Here is a 12,518-nt window from a genome sequence, read left to right as displayed (position 1 = left end):
ACCACCATTTCCATATTGACTTTATGTCTGGATGGTGTGTCAATTGATACAAATGGGGTATTAATGTCCCCTACTATTTTTGTATTCTTGTTCATTTCTCCTTTTATGTTTGTTAGTGTTTGCTTTGTCTATTTAGGTGCTCACATATTAGGTGCACATATGTTAATGGATGTTATGTCATCTTCTTACATTGATCTGTGTCATTATATAATGCCTTTGCTTGTTCTTATAGACTGTTTTATAGACTTGTTCTTATAGACTGTTTTTAGTGTCTGTTTTGTGTGATATGAGTATTGTAACCCCAGCTTTCTTTTCATTTCCATGACTGTCTTTTTACAATCCCCTCACCTTCAGTTTGTGTATGTGTCTTTAGGTCCGAAGTGTTAATTCTAAGCAGTACATAGATAGATCTTGTTTTTCTACCTAATCAGCCAACATTTGTCTTTTGATTGGAGCATTTTTCTGATGACATTTAAAGTGATTATTGATAGGTATGTACTCATTGCCATTTCGTTATTTTTTCTGATTGTTTTTATAGTTCTTCTCTGTTTTTCTTGTTTTTGTTTTTTCCCATGTATTTTTATGATTTTTCTTTACTGGTATACTTGTATTTTTCTTTCTAATTTTGTGTATCTATTATAGGTTTTTGATTTGTGATTACATATATGTGGCTTCATATATGTTGACTGGTAACTCTACTTGTTTTAAACTGTTCTCTATTTAAACTCAAACACATCCTAAAAGATCTATGGTTTTAACTTCCCTCATCCATTTTTTTGTGTGTTGTTGATGTCATATTTACATTTCCATATTTATCCCTTAGATACTGTAGTTATAGATGATTTTACAGTCATTGTCTTTTAATCTTCATACTAGCTTATTTAAGTGGTTGGTCCATAGGCTTTACTATATATTTGCCTTTCCTAGTGGGATTTTTCTTTTCTCATAAATTCTTATTATCATTTCTTTTCAACTTAGAAGACACTTTTTATTTAAGGTCAGTTTAGTATTCATGATTTCTTTTTGTTTTTTCTGTCTGAAAAGTTCATTATCTTTCCCTCAAATCTGAGCAATAACTCTGCTGGGTAGAATATCCTAGGTTGTAAGTTTTTCCCTTTTAACAGTAAAATATATTATGCTACTCCCTCATGACCTGCAAAGCTTCTGCAGAAAGATCACTAATAGCAATGTGGGGGGATTCCCTTGTAAATTACTCTTTATTTTTCTCTTGCTCTTCTTTAGAATTCTCTTCATCTCTAACTTTTGCCATTTTAATTATGACAAGTCTTAGTGTAGATGTCTTTGGATTCATCTCTTTTGAGACTCTGTGTGTTTCTTGTACGTGGTTATCTGTTTCATTCTTGAAGTTCAGGATTTTTCAGCCATAATTTCATCAAATACATTTTTAACCCTGTTCTTTCTCTCTCCTCCTTCTGGGACCCCTATAATGTACATAATATTCAGTTCAGTCACTCAGTCGTGTCTGACTCTGCGATTCCATGAATTGCAGCATGCCAGGCCCCCCGGTCCATCACCAACTCCCGGAGTTCACCCAAACTCATGTGCATCGAGTCAGTGATGCCTTCCAACCATCTCATCCTGACATCCCCTTCTCCTCCTGCCCCCAATTCCTCCCAGTATTGGGGTCTTTTCCAATGAGTCAACTCTTTGCATCAGGTGGGCAAAGTATTGAAGTTTCAGTCTCAGCATCAGTCCTTCCAATGAACACCCAGGACTGGTCTCCTTTAGGATGGACTGGTTGGATCTCCTTGCAGTCCAAGAGACTCCCAAGAGTCTTCTCCGGCATCACAGAACAAAAGCATCAATTCTTCAGCTCTCAGCTTTCTTCACAGTCCAACTCTCACATCCATACGTGACCACTGGAAAAACCATAGCCTTGACTAGATGGACCTTTGTTGGCAAAGTAATGTCTCTGTTTTTTAATATGCTATCTAGGTTGGTCATAACTTTCCTTCCAAGGAGTAAGCGTCTTTTAATTTCATGGCTGCAGTCACCATCTGCAGTGATTTTGGAGCCCCAAAAAATAAAGTCTGACACTGTTTCCCCATCTATTTCTCATGAAGTGATGGGACCAGAGGCCATGATCTTAGTTTTCTGAATGTTGAGCTTTAAGCCAACTTTTTCACTGTCCACTTTCACTTTCATCAAGAAGCTTTTTAGTTCCTCTTCACTTTCTGCCATAAGGGTGGTGTCATCTGCATATCTGAGGTTATTGATATTTCTCCCAGAAATCTTGATTCCAGCTTGTACTTCTTCCAGCCCAGCGTTCTCATGATGTACTCTGCATATAAGTTAAATAAGCAGGGTGACAGTATACAGCCTTGACGTACTCCTTTTCCTATTTGGAACCAGTCTGTTGATCCATGTCCAGTTCTAACTGTTGCTTCCTGACCTGCATATACATAATATTATGCTTGATGAAATCTCACATGTCCCTTAAACTGCCCTTACTTTTTAAACTTGTTTTTCTTTTTGCTGTTCTGATTGGGTGATTTCCATAATTCTGCCTTCTAGATCACTTAAGCATTCTTTCATGTCCTTTAGTCTGCTGTTAATTCCTTTTAGTGCATTTTTCATTTCAATTCTTGTATTCTTCAGCTCTGACTGGCTCTTTTTATATTTTCAATTTCCTTGTTAAATTTCTCACTGTGTTCATCTATTCTTTTCTCAAGTTCAGTTGGCATTCTTATTACTAACGCTTTGAACTCATTATCTGAGAAATTATTTATTTATAATTTCATTAATTCTTTTTTTAGAGTTTTTTTTTCTTATAATTTCATTTGAAACAAATTCCTCTGTCTTCTCATGGTGTTTAACTTTCTTGTGAATATCTCTATGAAATTAGGTAAAGCAGTTAACTATCCCAGACTCGAAAGGGTGTCCCTATGTGAGAGCATCCCTGTACAGTGTGTGTGCTCCCAGGGCCTCTGGTGGGAGAGCTGGATCTGAAATGTGCAAGGGTCATGTATTCCCCCAGGGTACACCGGCCAGCTATCACCTTGGTGGGAGGTGGGGCTGGAGCTGGCATGGATAGAGCCAGTCTGGTATGAGCTAGGGCTTGTCCTACGCTCAGTGACATTCCTTGCCCTCTCTGGGGTAAGGTTGGGTCCCGAGGTGCTGGAGGAGAAGCCCTGAGAATCAGGTCTGAGCTGTTTCCGTTCACTACAGGTGTGTGTTCCCCCCATTCCCTGCAGTGGCGCCTTCACTGAGAGGGTAGTTGTCCTGAAGCAAGAGCGGCCAGAGCAGGTGCCCAGTGTGAGCCTTGCTAAGGTGGTCCCTGCACATTAGTCAGTGTTCCAGACACCTCCCGATCCACGACTTCCGTGAGAAGGTAAATTACAAGTAAAACTCTTGAGAAGTTAAACATTTATTGGTGTCCTCCTCAACTTGTTTTCCTTCTATTTGTCCATAGACACCAAGGCCTTTTTACCGGCAGGACCAGTGTCTCCCATCATGCAACCTGGATTAGGGTAGGCAGTAGATTAATGCTTCTACCACATGATAGGAAAATTTCCAGAATTAACTGGGACATTATATGACCCATCTTTAGGAACTGTTTCCTCCCTGCAACATTCCTCTGCGTTGGTTTCTTCATTAACATTTGTATCCCACTGCTGCTTGAGCCCTGTCCTGAATCTCAGTCTGCTTTTCTCAGGCCTCTATACCTAATACTTTATATTTTACTAGTCCTGCTCTTGTTTCAACTTCCAGCTAAGTAAGCACATATAGGAGTACGTAACCGAGTTTGTTTTTGTTGACTGTATAGAACTTCTCCATCTTTGGCTGCAAAGAATATAATCAATCTGATTTCGGTGTTGACCATCTGGTGATATCCATGTGTAGAGTCTTCTCTTGTGTTGTTGCAAGAGGGTGTTTGCTATGACCAGTGCATTTTCTTGGCAAAACTCTATTAGCCTTTGCCCTGCTTCATTTCATATTCCAAGGCCAAATTTGCCTGTTATTCCACGTGTTTCTTGACTTCCTACTTTTACATTCCAGTCCCCTATAATGAAAAGGACATCTTTTTTGGGTGTTAGTTCTAAAAGGTCTTGTAGGTCTTTATAGAACCGTTCAACTTCAGCTTCTTCAGCGTTACTGGTTGGGGCAAAGACTTGGATTACTGTGATATTGAATGGTTTGCCTTGGAAACAGACAGAGATCATTCTGTCGTTTTTGAGATTGCATCCAAGTACTGCATTTCAGACTCTTGTTGACCATGATGGCTAATCCATTTCTTCTAAGGTATTCCTGCCCTCAGTAGTAGATATAATGGTCATCTGAGTTAAATTCACCCATTCTAATCCATTTTAGTTCGCCGATTCCTAGAATGTTGACATTCACTCTTGCCATCTCCTGTTTGACCACTTCCAATTTGCCTTGATTCATGGACCTGACATTCCAGGTTCCTATGAAATATTGCTCTTTACAGCATCGGACCTTGCTTCTATCACCAGTCACATCTACAACTGGGTATTGTTTTTGCTTTGGCTCCGTCCCTTCATTCTTTCTGGAGTTATTTCTCCACTGATCTCCAGTAGCATATTGGGCACCTACTGACCTGGGGAACTCCTCTTTTATCCTATCATTTTGCCTTTTCATACTGTTCATTGGGTTCTCAAGGCAAGAATACTGAAGAAACACAAGCTGGAATCAAGATTGCTGGGAGAAATAGCAATAACCTCAGATATGGCAGATGACATCACCCTTATGGCAGAAAGTGAAGAGGAACTCAAAAGCCTCTTGATGAAAGTGAAAGTGGAGAGTGAAAATGTTGGCTTAAAGCTCAACATTCAGAAAATGAAGATCATGGCGTCTGGTCCCATCACTTCATGGGAAATAGATGGGGAAACAGTAGAAACAGTGTCAGACTTTATTTTTTTGGGCTCCAAAATCACTGCAGATGGTGATTGCAGCCATGAAATTAAAAGACGCTGACTCCTTGGAAGGAAAGTTATGACCAAGCCAGATAGCATATTGAAAAGCAGAGACATTACTTTGCCAACAAAGGTCCATCTAGTCAAGGCTATGGTTTTTCCAGTGGTCATGTATGGATGTGAGTGTTGGACTGTGAAGAAAGCTGAGTGCCAAAGAATTGATGCTTTTGAACTGTGGTGTTGGAGAAGACTCTTGAGAGTCCCTTGGACTGCAAGGAGATCCTACCAGTCCATTCTGAAGGAGATCAGCCCTGGGATTTCTTTGGAAGGAATGATGCTAAAGCTGAAGCTCTAGTACTTTGGCCACTTCATGGGAAGAGTTGACTCATTGGAAAAGACTCTGATGCTGGGAGAGATTGGGGGCAGGAGGAGAAGGGGAAGACAGAGGATGAGATGGCTGGATGGCATCACTGACTTGATGGACATAAGTCTGAGTGAACTCCGGGAGTTGGTGATGGACAGGGAGGCCTGGCGTGCTGCGATTCATGGGGTCGCAAAGTCGGACACGACTGAGTGACTGAACTGAACTGAACCTAGTACTGAACTGAACCTAGTTTGAAATTCCAGACCAGCATGAGCTTCCTCTAGTATAGTAAAGACCCTGGGTTGTTGAGAAACTCTGAGAAGGACTAGGACTAAGACCCACAGTACAGCAAGACATGGCTAATTGCACAGAACTGTCTTCTATTTTGTGGAACTAATTCAGGTTCTCCCTTTGTGTGTCAACCAGTACCAGAATTAACCCTCATTTTGCTACAGCAAACCACTTAGATACCAATTTATATATCTGGCCTTCTTTTTTGCACTCCCCCCATATGTTATACCTAAGAAAAGAAATAGGCTGGATTTTTTAGGTAAGAAAACCTGTAAGAGAATCCTTGGTATGCTGATCATTTTCTCTGTTCATAGTCCCTTTCTGAATAAGGTGCCCAGAAGTGTTTCCTTGTGCATTAGTCGCTGTACTCTGTATGATATATTCTAATTGTTCTAACCAAAAGTAGATCTGGGTCAGCATTTAAGCCCAAGTCAGTAATCTTTAGATTTCCCTAAAACTTACTGAGTATCATATCTTGAGAACAATAACCAGTAGGGGCACCTTGCTATGAAGTAACTTATCTCATCAATTTCTCTCTCAGGGAGTATACATAGGAGAAAGAGAGGGAAAATTGAGCAACACGGCTTTGGTAAATGGACATAGAGAAGATGAGTTATCAAAGGCCATTGAGATGAAGAAGCAAGTGGAGAGAGAATAGTCAGTAGCCAAAACAGAAGTAGACATAGATCCAATAAGCTGACAGAAAGAAGCTGAATATTCCAGCCTTTGACGCAATCGGGACAAAGCAATGGAACTCCCACTGTTGAGCAGTCATGGTGGGCTGCCATCTTATTCTGAATGATGTCCTATATCTTTACAAGCACTGCATTGTTGAGCTACCGAGAGTCTGCTTGGACTTTATTTCCTGTGTAACACTGTGATAAGTTGCATTATGAGTTAGCCAATGAGTCCATTCATGTCAGCCTAAACACAAAGATTGTCTCATGCCCTTGTTCCCAGATTAGCATCATCATCATTATTTGGGAGTTTGCTGAAACATAAATTCTTAGGCCCCATTCCAGATCTACTGAACCAGAAACTTTGGAAGTAGGACCTGGCAATATATGTTTTATAACCATCCTCCAAATGATTTAAGGCACACTAAAGTTTATAAGTAACAAATTATTAATCTGATGTGATTATTCTTACTTTATAAATTATGAAATTGATACGTATTCTTTACTGGGCACCTACTATTAATATGTATCAGATATTATTTAAATTATTACACATACTCAATTCTCATAATCACCATAAGTTAGATATTATAATTTCTACTTTACCAGTAATTTAAAGAGGATGAGCAAAATAAGGCAGAAAGGATGAGTAACTTTTCTAAGACCTGTATAACTTTGGACACACACTTACACACACACATGTACAGGGGACTGAACTGAGGTTAAAGCCATAAGAATACCTCATGTATTTGGCTCTGAGGCCATTGCTCTGGCTACTATTACATAATACTTGCTAAAAATGAGACATATAGAGATTGTGATTTGCTCACTGTTGCTTCAAAAATCAGTTGCAGACCCAGACAAAAACTAGATTTCTCTGCTTCTTGTTCTGCTTGTTGTATCTAATACAGTCTTCCATTTCATCCAGAATCATGAAATATTGCTTTAACTTTCATTAGAATAAGGACTATTCCTAGTGTTCAATTCTCAATAATTATTATGAATAAATTACATTTGTGAACTAGAAGGACCTATAAAAGAGATGTAACCCAGTAATTGAGCAGTGTCTGAATATGCAACATGAGAAATATAAAATTAAAAAATAAAACAAAATAAAATATTCAAATAAACAAGACTATTCATGAAATAGTACTTTTAAAATTAACAAAGTAAAAAGTAATCACAAAACTATAAACAATTCAGGAACTATGTTAACAAAGCTGCTCAAGAACTTCATGAAAAAATCTATAACTCTATGTAATGGTATTAGAGGAGACTAGGATAAGTTGAAAGATACACAATATTTGTTGTTGTTTTTGTCCAGTCACTCAGTTGTGTTGACTCTTTGCAGTCCCATGGACTGCAACATGCCAGGCTTCCCTGTCCTTCACTATCTCCCAGAGTTTGCTCAAGCTTATGTACATTGAGTCGATGATGCCATCCAACCATCTCATCTTCTGTCGCCCCATTCTCCTCTTGTCCTCAGTCTTTCCCAGCATTAGGGTATTTCCCAGTGAACTCAGGTGGCCAAAGTATTGGAGCTTCAGCTTCAGTATCAGTCCTGCCAATGAATATTCAGGATTGATTTCCTTTAGGACTCATTGGCTTGATCTCCTTGCAGTCCAAAGGACTCTCAAGAGTGTTCTCTAACACCACAGTTAGAAAGCATTAATTCTTCTGCTCTCACCTTCTTTAAAATCCAACTGTCATATCCATATGTGACTACTGGAAAAACCATAGCTTTGACTATACCAATCTTTGTTGACAAAGTGATGTCTCAGCTTTTTAATATGATGTCTAGTTTTGTCATGGCTTTTCTTTCAAGGAGCAAGCATCTTTTAGATTCATGTCTGCAGTCACCATCTGCAGTGATCTTGGAGCCCCCCCAAAATAAAGTCTGTCACTGTTTCCATTGTTTAACCATCTATTTGCCATGAAAGATGGGACCAGATGCCATGCTCTTAGTTTTCTGAATTGAGTTTTAAGCCAGCTTTTCCACTCTCGACTCTTTCACTTTCATCAAGAGGCTGTTCCTCCTTGCTTTCAGCCAGCCATAAAGGTGATGTCATCTGCATATCTGAGGTTATTGATATTTCCCCCAGAAATCTTGATTCCAGCTTGAACTTCATCCAGCCTGGCTTTTCACAGGATGTATTTTGCATATAAGTTAAATAAGCAGGGTGACAATATACAGCATTGATGTGCTCCTTTCCCAATTTTGAACCAGTTTGTTGTTCCATGTCCAGTTCTAACTGTTCGTTATTGACAGGCATACAGATATTTCAAGAGGCAGGTAAGGTAATCTGTTATTCCCATCTCTTAAAGAATTTTCCACAGTTTGTTGTGATCCACACAGTCAAAGGCTTTACCATAGCCAGTGAAGCAGAAGTAGATATTTTTCTGAAATTCTCTTGCTTTTTCTGTGATCCAGTGTATGTTGGCAATTTGATCTCTGGTTCCTCTGCCTGTTCTAAATCCAGCTTGTACATCTGGATGTCCTCAGTTCAATACTGTTTGAGCATTACCTTACTGGCATGTGAAATGAGTTCAATTGTGCAGTAGTCTAAACATTTTTTGGCCTTGCCCTTCTTGGTGATTGGAATGAAAACTGACTTTTTCAAATTTTTGACCTTAGCTGAGTTTTCCAAATTTTCTGGCTTATTGAGTGTACCCCTTTCACAGCATCATTTTTTAGGATTTGAAATAACTGAATGGGTATTCCATCATTTCCACTAGCTTTGCTCATAGTAATGCTTCCTAAGGCCCACTTGACTTCACACTACAGGATGCCTGGCTCTAGGTAAGTGATCACAACAAAATGGTTATCTGGGTCATTAAGATATTTTTTCTACAGTTCTTCTGTATATTCTTGCCATCTCTTCTGAATATCTTCTGCTTCTATTAGGTCCATACCATTTCTGTCCTTTATTGAGCCCATCTTTGCATGAAATGTTCCCTTGGTATCTCTAATTTTCTTGAAGGGATCTCTAGTCTTTCCCATTCTATTGTTTTTCTCTATTTCTTTGCACTGATCACTGAGGCAGGCTTTCTTATCTCTCCTTGCTATTATGTGAATTCTGCATTCAGATGGATGTATCTTTCCTTTTCTCCTTTGCCTTTTACTTCTCTTCTTTTCTCATTTATTTGTCAGGCCTCCTCAGACAACCATTTTGCCTTGTTTGCATTTATTTTTCTTGGGGATGGTTTTGATCATTGCCTCCTATACAATGTCACAAACCTCCATCCATAGACAGAGGCACTCGATCAGATCTAATCCCTTGAATCTATTTCTCACTTCCGCTGTATAATCATAAGGTATTTGATTTAGGTCATATTTGAATAGCCTAGTGGTTTACCCTACTTTCTTCATAGCTCAGTTGGTAAAGAATCTGCCTGCAATGCAGTAGACCTGGGCTCCATTCCTGGGTTGGGCAGATCCCCTGGAGAAGGGAAAGGCTTCCCACTCCAGTATTCTGTCCTGGAGAATTCCATGGACTGTATAGTCCACGGGGTCAAAGAGTCGGGCATGACTGAGCGACTTTCACTCACTTCACTTCCATTAAGTCTGAATTTTGCAATAAGGAGTTCATGATCTGAGCCACAATCAATTACCAGTCTTGCTTTTGCTGTCTGTATAGAACATATTCATCTTTGGCTGCAAAGAATATAATCAATCTGATTTCACTATTGACCATCTGGTGATGTCCATGTGTTGAGTCATCTGTTGTGTTGTTGGAAGAGGGTGTTTGCTATGGCCAGGGTGTTCTCTTGGCAAAACTGTTAGCCTTGGTCTGTTTCATTTTGTATCCCAGGGCCAAACTTGCCTGTTGCTCCAGGTATCTCTTAATTTCCTACTTTTGCATTCCAGTCCCCTATGATGAAAAGGACATCTTTTTTTTGGTGTTAGTTCTAGAGGTCTTGTAGATCTTCATAGAACCATTCAGTTTCAGCTCTTTGGCATTAGTGGTTGGGGCATGCTGCTGCTGCTGCTGCTAAGTTGCTTCAGTCGTGTCTGACTCTGTGCGACCCCATAGATGGCAGCCCACCAGGCTCTGCCGTCCCTGGGAATCTCCAGGCAAGAGTACTGGAGTGGGGTGCCATTGAGTGGTTGGGGCATAGACTTGGATTACTGTGATATTGAACGGTTTGCCTTTGAAATGAACTGAGACCATTCTGTCATTTTTGAGATTGCACCCAAGTACTGCATTTTGGACTCTTTTGTTGACTATGACAGCTACTCCATTTCTTGTAAGGGATTCTTGCCCACAGTAGTAGATATAACGGTCGTCTGAATTAAATTCACCCATTCCAACCCACTTTAGTTTACTGATTCCTAAAATGTCAATGTTCACTCTTGCCATCTCCTGTTTGACCACTTCCAAGTTACCTTGATTCAAGCATCTAACAGGTTCCTAAGTAGTATTGTTCTTTACAGCATCAGACTTTACATTCATCACCAGACATACCCACAACTGGGCATTGTTTCTGCTTTGGCTCAGCCTCTTCGTTCCTTCTGGAGCTATTTCTCTGCTCTTCTCCAGGAGTATCATGTCTTTTTGCCTTTTCATACTGTTCATGGGGTTCTCAAGGCAAGAATGCTGAAATGGTTTGCCATTTCTTTCTCCAGTGGACCACAGTTGGTCATAACTCTCTACCATGACCCATCCGTCTTGGGTGACCCTATAGGACATGGCTCATAGTTTCATTATGTTACACAAAGCTGTGATCTATGTGATCATTTTGGTTAGTTTTCTGTGATTGTTGTTTTGATTCTATCTGCCCTCTGATGGATGAGGGTAAGAGGCTAGTACAAGCTTCTGATGGGAGGGACTGGCTGTGGGGAAAAGTGGGTGTTACTCTGGTGTGCAAGGTCATGCTCTTCTCTGGGTTGGGGAAATCCCCCGCAGAAGGAAGTGGCAACCCACTCCAGTATCCTTGCCTGGAAAATTCCATGGACAGAGGAGCCTGGCAGGGAAGTCACTGAGTGACTGGGCATGCAAGGGCATGAATAAGTGAAACAAAGAATATTTATTCTAGTACACAATAAGACCTGATATAAAGCCATAGTGGTTAAAAAAAGAAAAGGTAGTATTTCCTCAGTACAAACAAACAAGCCGGTGGAACAAAAAACCCAGCTACAGATTAGTGTATATAAGAACTTGTCATATGATAGAGGAGGCAGTCCGAAGATAATTGTTCAGTAGGTATGATGACTAACTTGGTTCTTTGTGTGGTAAAGTGAAGTTGGCTGTCTACTTCATATTATGCAAAAAGATGATTTCTAGGTTAGTAGAATGTGACTATAAAAAATGACAAAGTCAAGGTTTAAAATGAAAGAAACACCTTGCAATATAAGGATGTGAAAATAATAGACAAGATTTGTAATAGTGTCAAATATGAGCTTGTTTATGGATTAGATTGCATTAAGACATTAATGTAATTAAGATTTCTTAAGTACATTACATTAAGATTTCTGTTCAATGAAGGAAGCTGTAGACAGTGTTAAAAGGTTAGTGACAGATAACTAAATCCAACACAAGTTAGTATTTAGAATAAATGAGAGTTCTTGGAAAATCTACAGAATTTCAGGAAGCATATAAACAGCTGGTTCATACTCCCAAGTGAATACTAAATAGCTAAGAAATTATATGAAGAAATGCTCAGTTATATTTGAAGTTAGAGAATTATAAAAAATAGCACTGTAATAATATACATTCATCAGAATGGTGAAATTTTGAAAGCCAACTAATATTAAAGTGTTTGTGAATATGTGGGGTATGCCAGTTATCTGTTGCTACATGACAAACCACTCCCAAACTTAGTGGCTTAAAATAAAAGAGCATCTGTTTTGATCAATTGTAGTGAAGTAAGTCTGGGTGATGAAGTCATCTGAAGGCTTGTTCCAGATATTAGCTTTTGATTCTGGCTGTTTGCCAGAATGCCCACACGTGACCTCCCCGTTTGGCCTGGTTTTTCTCAGAACATGGTAACCACGTTCCACGGCCAGACTCCTGAGAGAGTTCGTTCCCAGCAGAAGTCGTACTGTCATTATTTTGACCCAGCCTCAGAAGTTGTGCAGCATTACTTGCTTTGTGAGGCAGTCAGTCAGGCCTTTTGAAGTTCAACCCTCTTTTTTGGAGAATGGCGAAGTTCTGGAAAGGAATATGAAATCAGAAATATTGCTTTGATGAATTTTAGAAAAGTATCAGTCACTACGTGAAGAAAATGGAATTCTCTTGTATTACGGTGGGAGTATAAACTGATAATTTTGGAGAAAAATTTGGAGAAATA

General features: G+C 39.5%; 1 protein-coding gene across 6 annotated transcripts in view; it reads left to right on the top strand.

The window, feature by feature from the left end:
* The window catches only part of SLCO6A1 (solute carrier organic anion transporter family member 6A1), a 114,829-nt gene that overhangs the window by 38,568 nt on the left and 63,743 nt on the right, over window positions 1-12,518 (top strand). The gene's annotated exons all lie outside the window — the stretch shown is intronic.

This window comes from Bos indicus, chromosome 7 (genome assembly GCF_029378745.1).
Source record: "Bos indicus isolate NIAB-ARS_2022 breed Sahiwal x Tharparkar chromosome 7, NIAB-ARS_B.indTharparkar_mat_pri_1.0, whole genome shotgun sequence".
In the NCBI taxonomy this organism is placed as follows: domain Eukaryota; kingdom Metazoa; phylum Chordata; class Mammalia; order Artiodactyla; family Bovidae; genus Bos; species Bos indicus.
The sequence above is the reverse complement of the archived record's forward strand: the minus strand, read 5'-3'. Positions and strand labels throughout refer to the sequence as shown.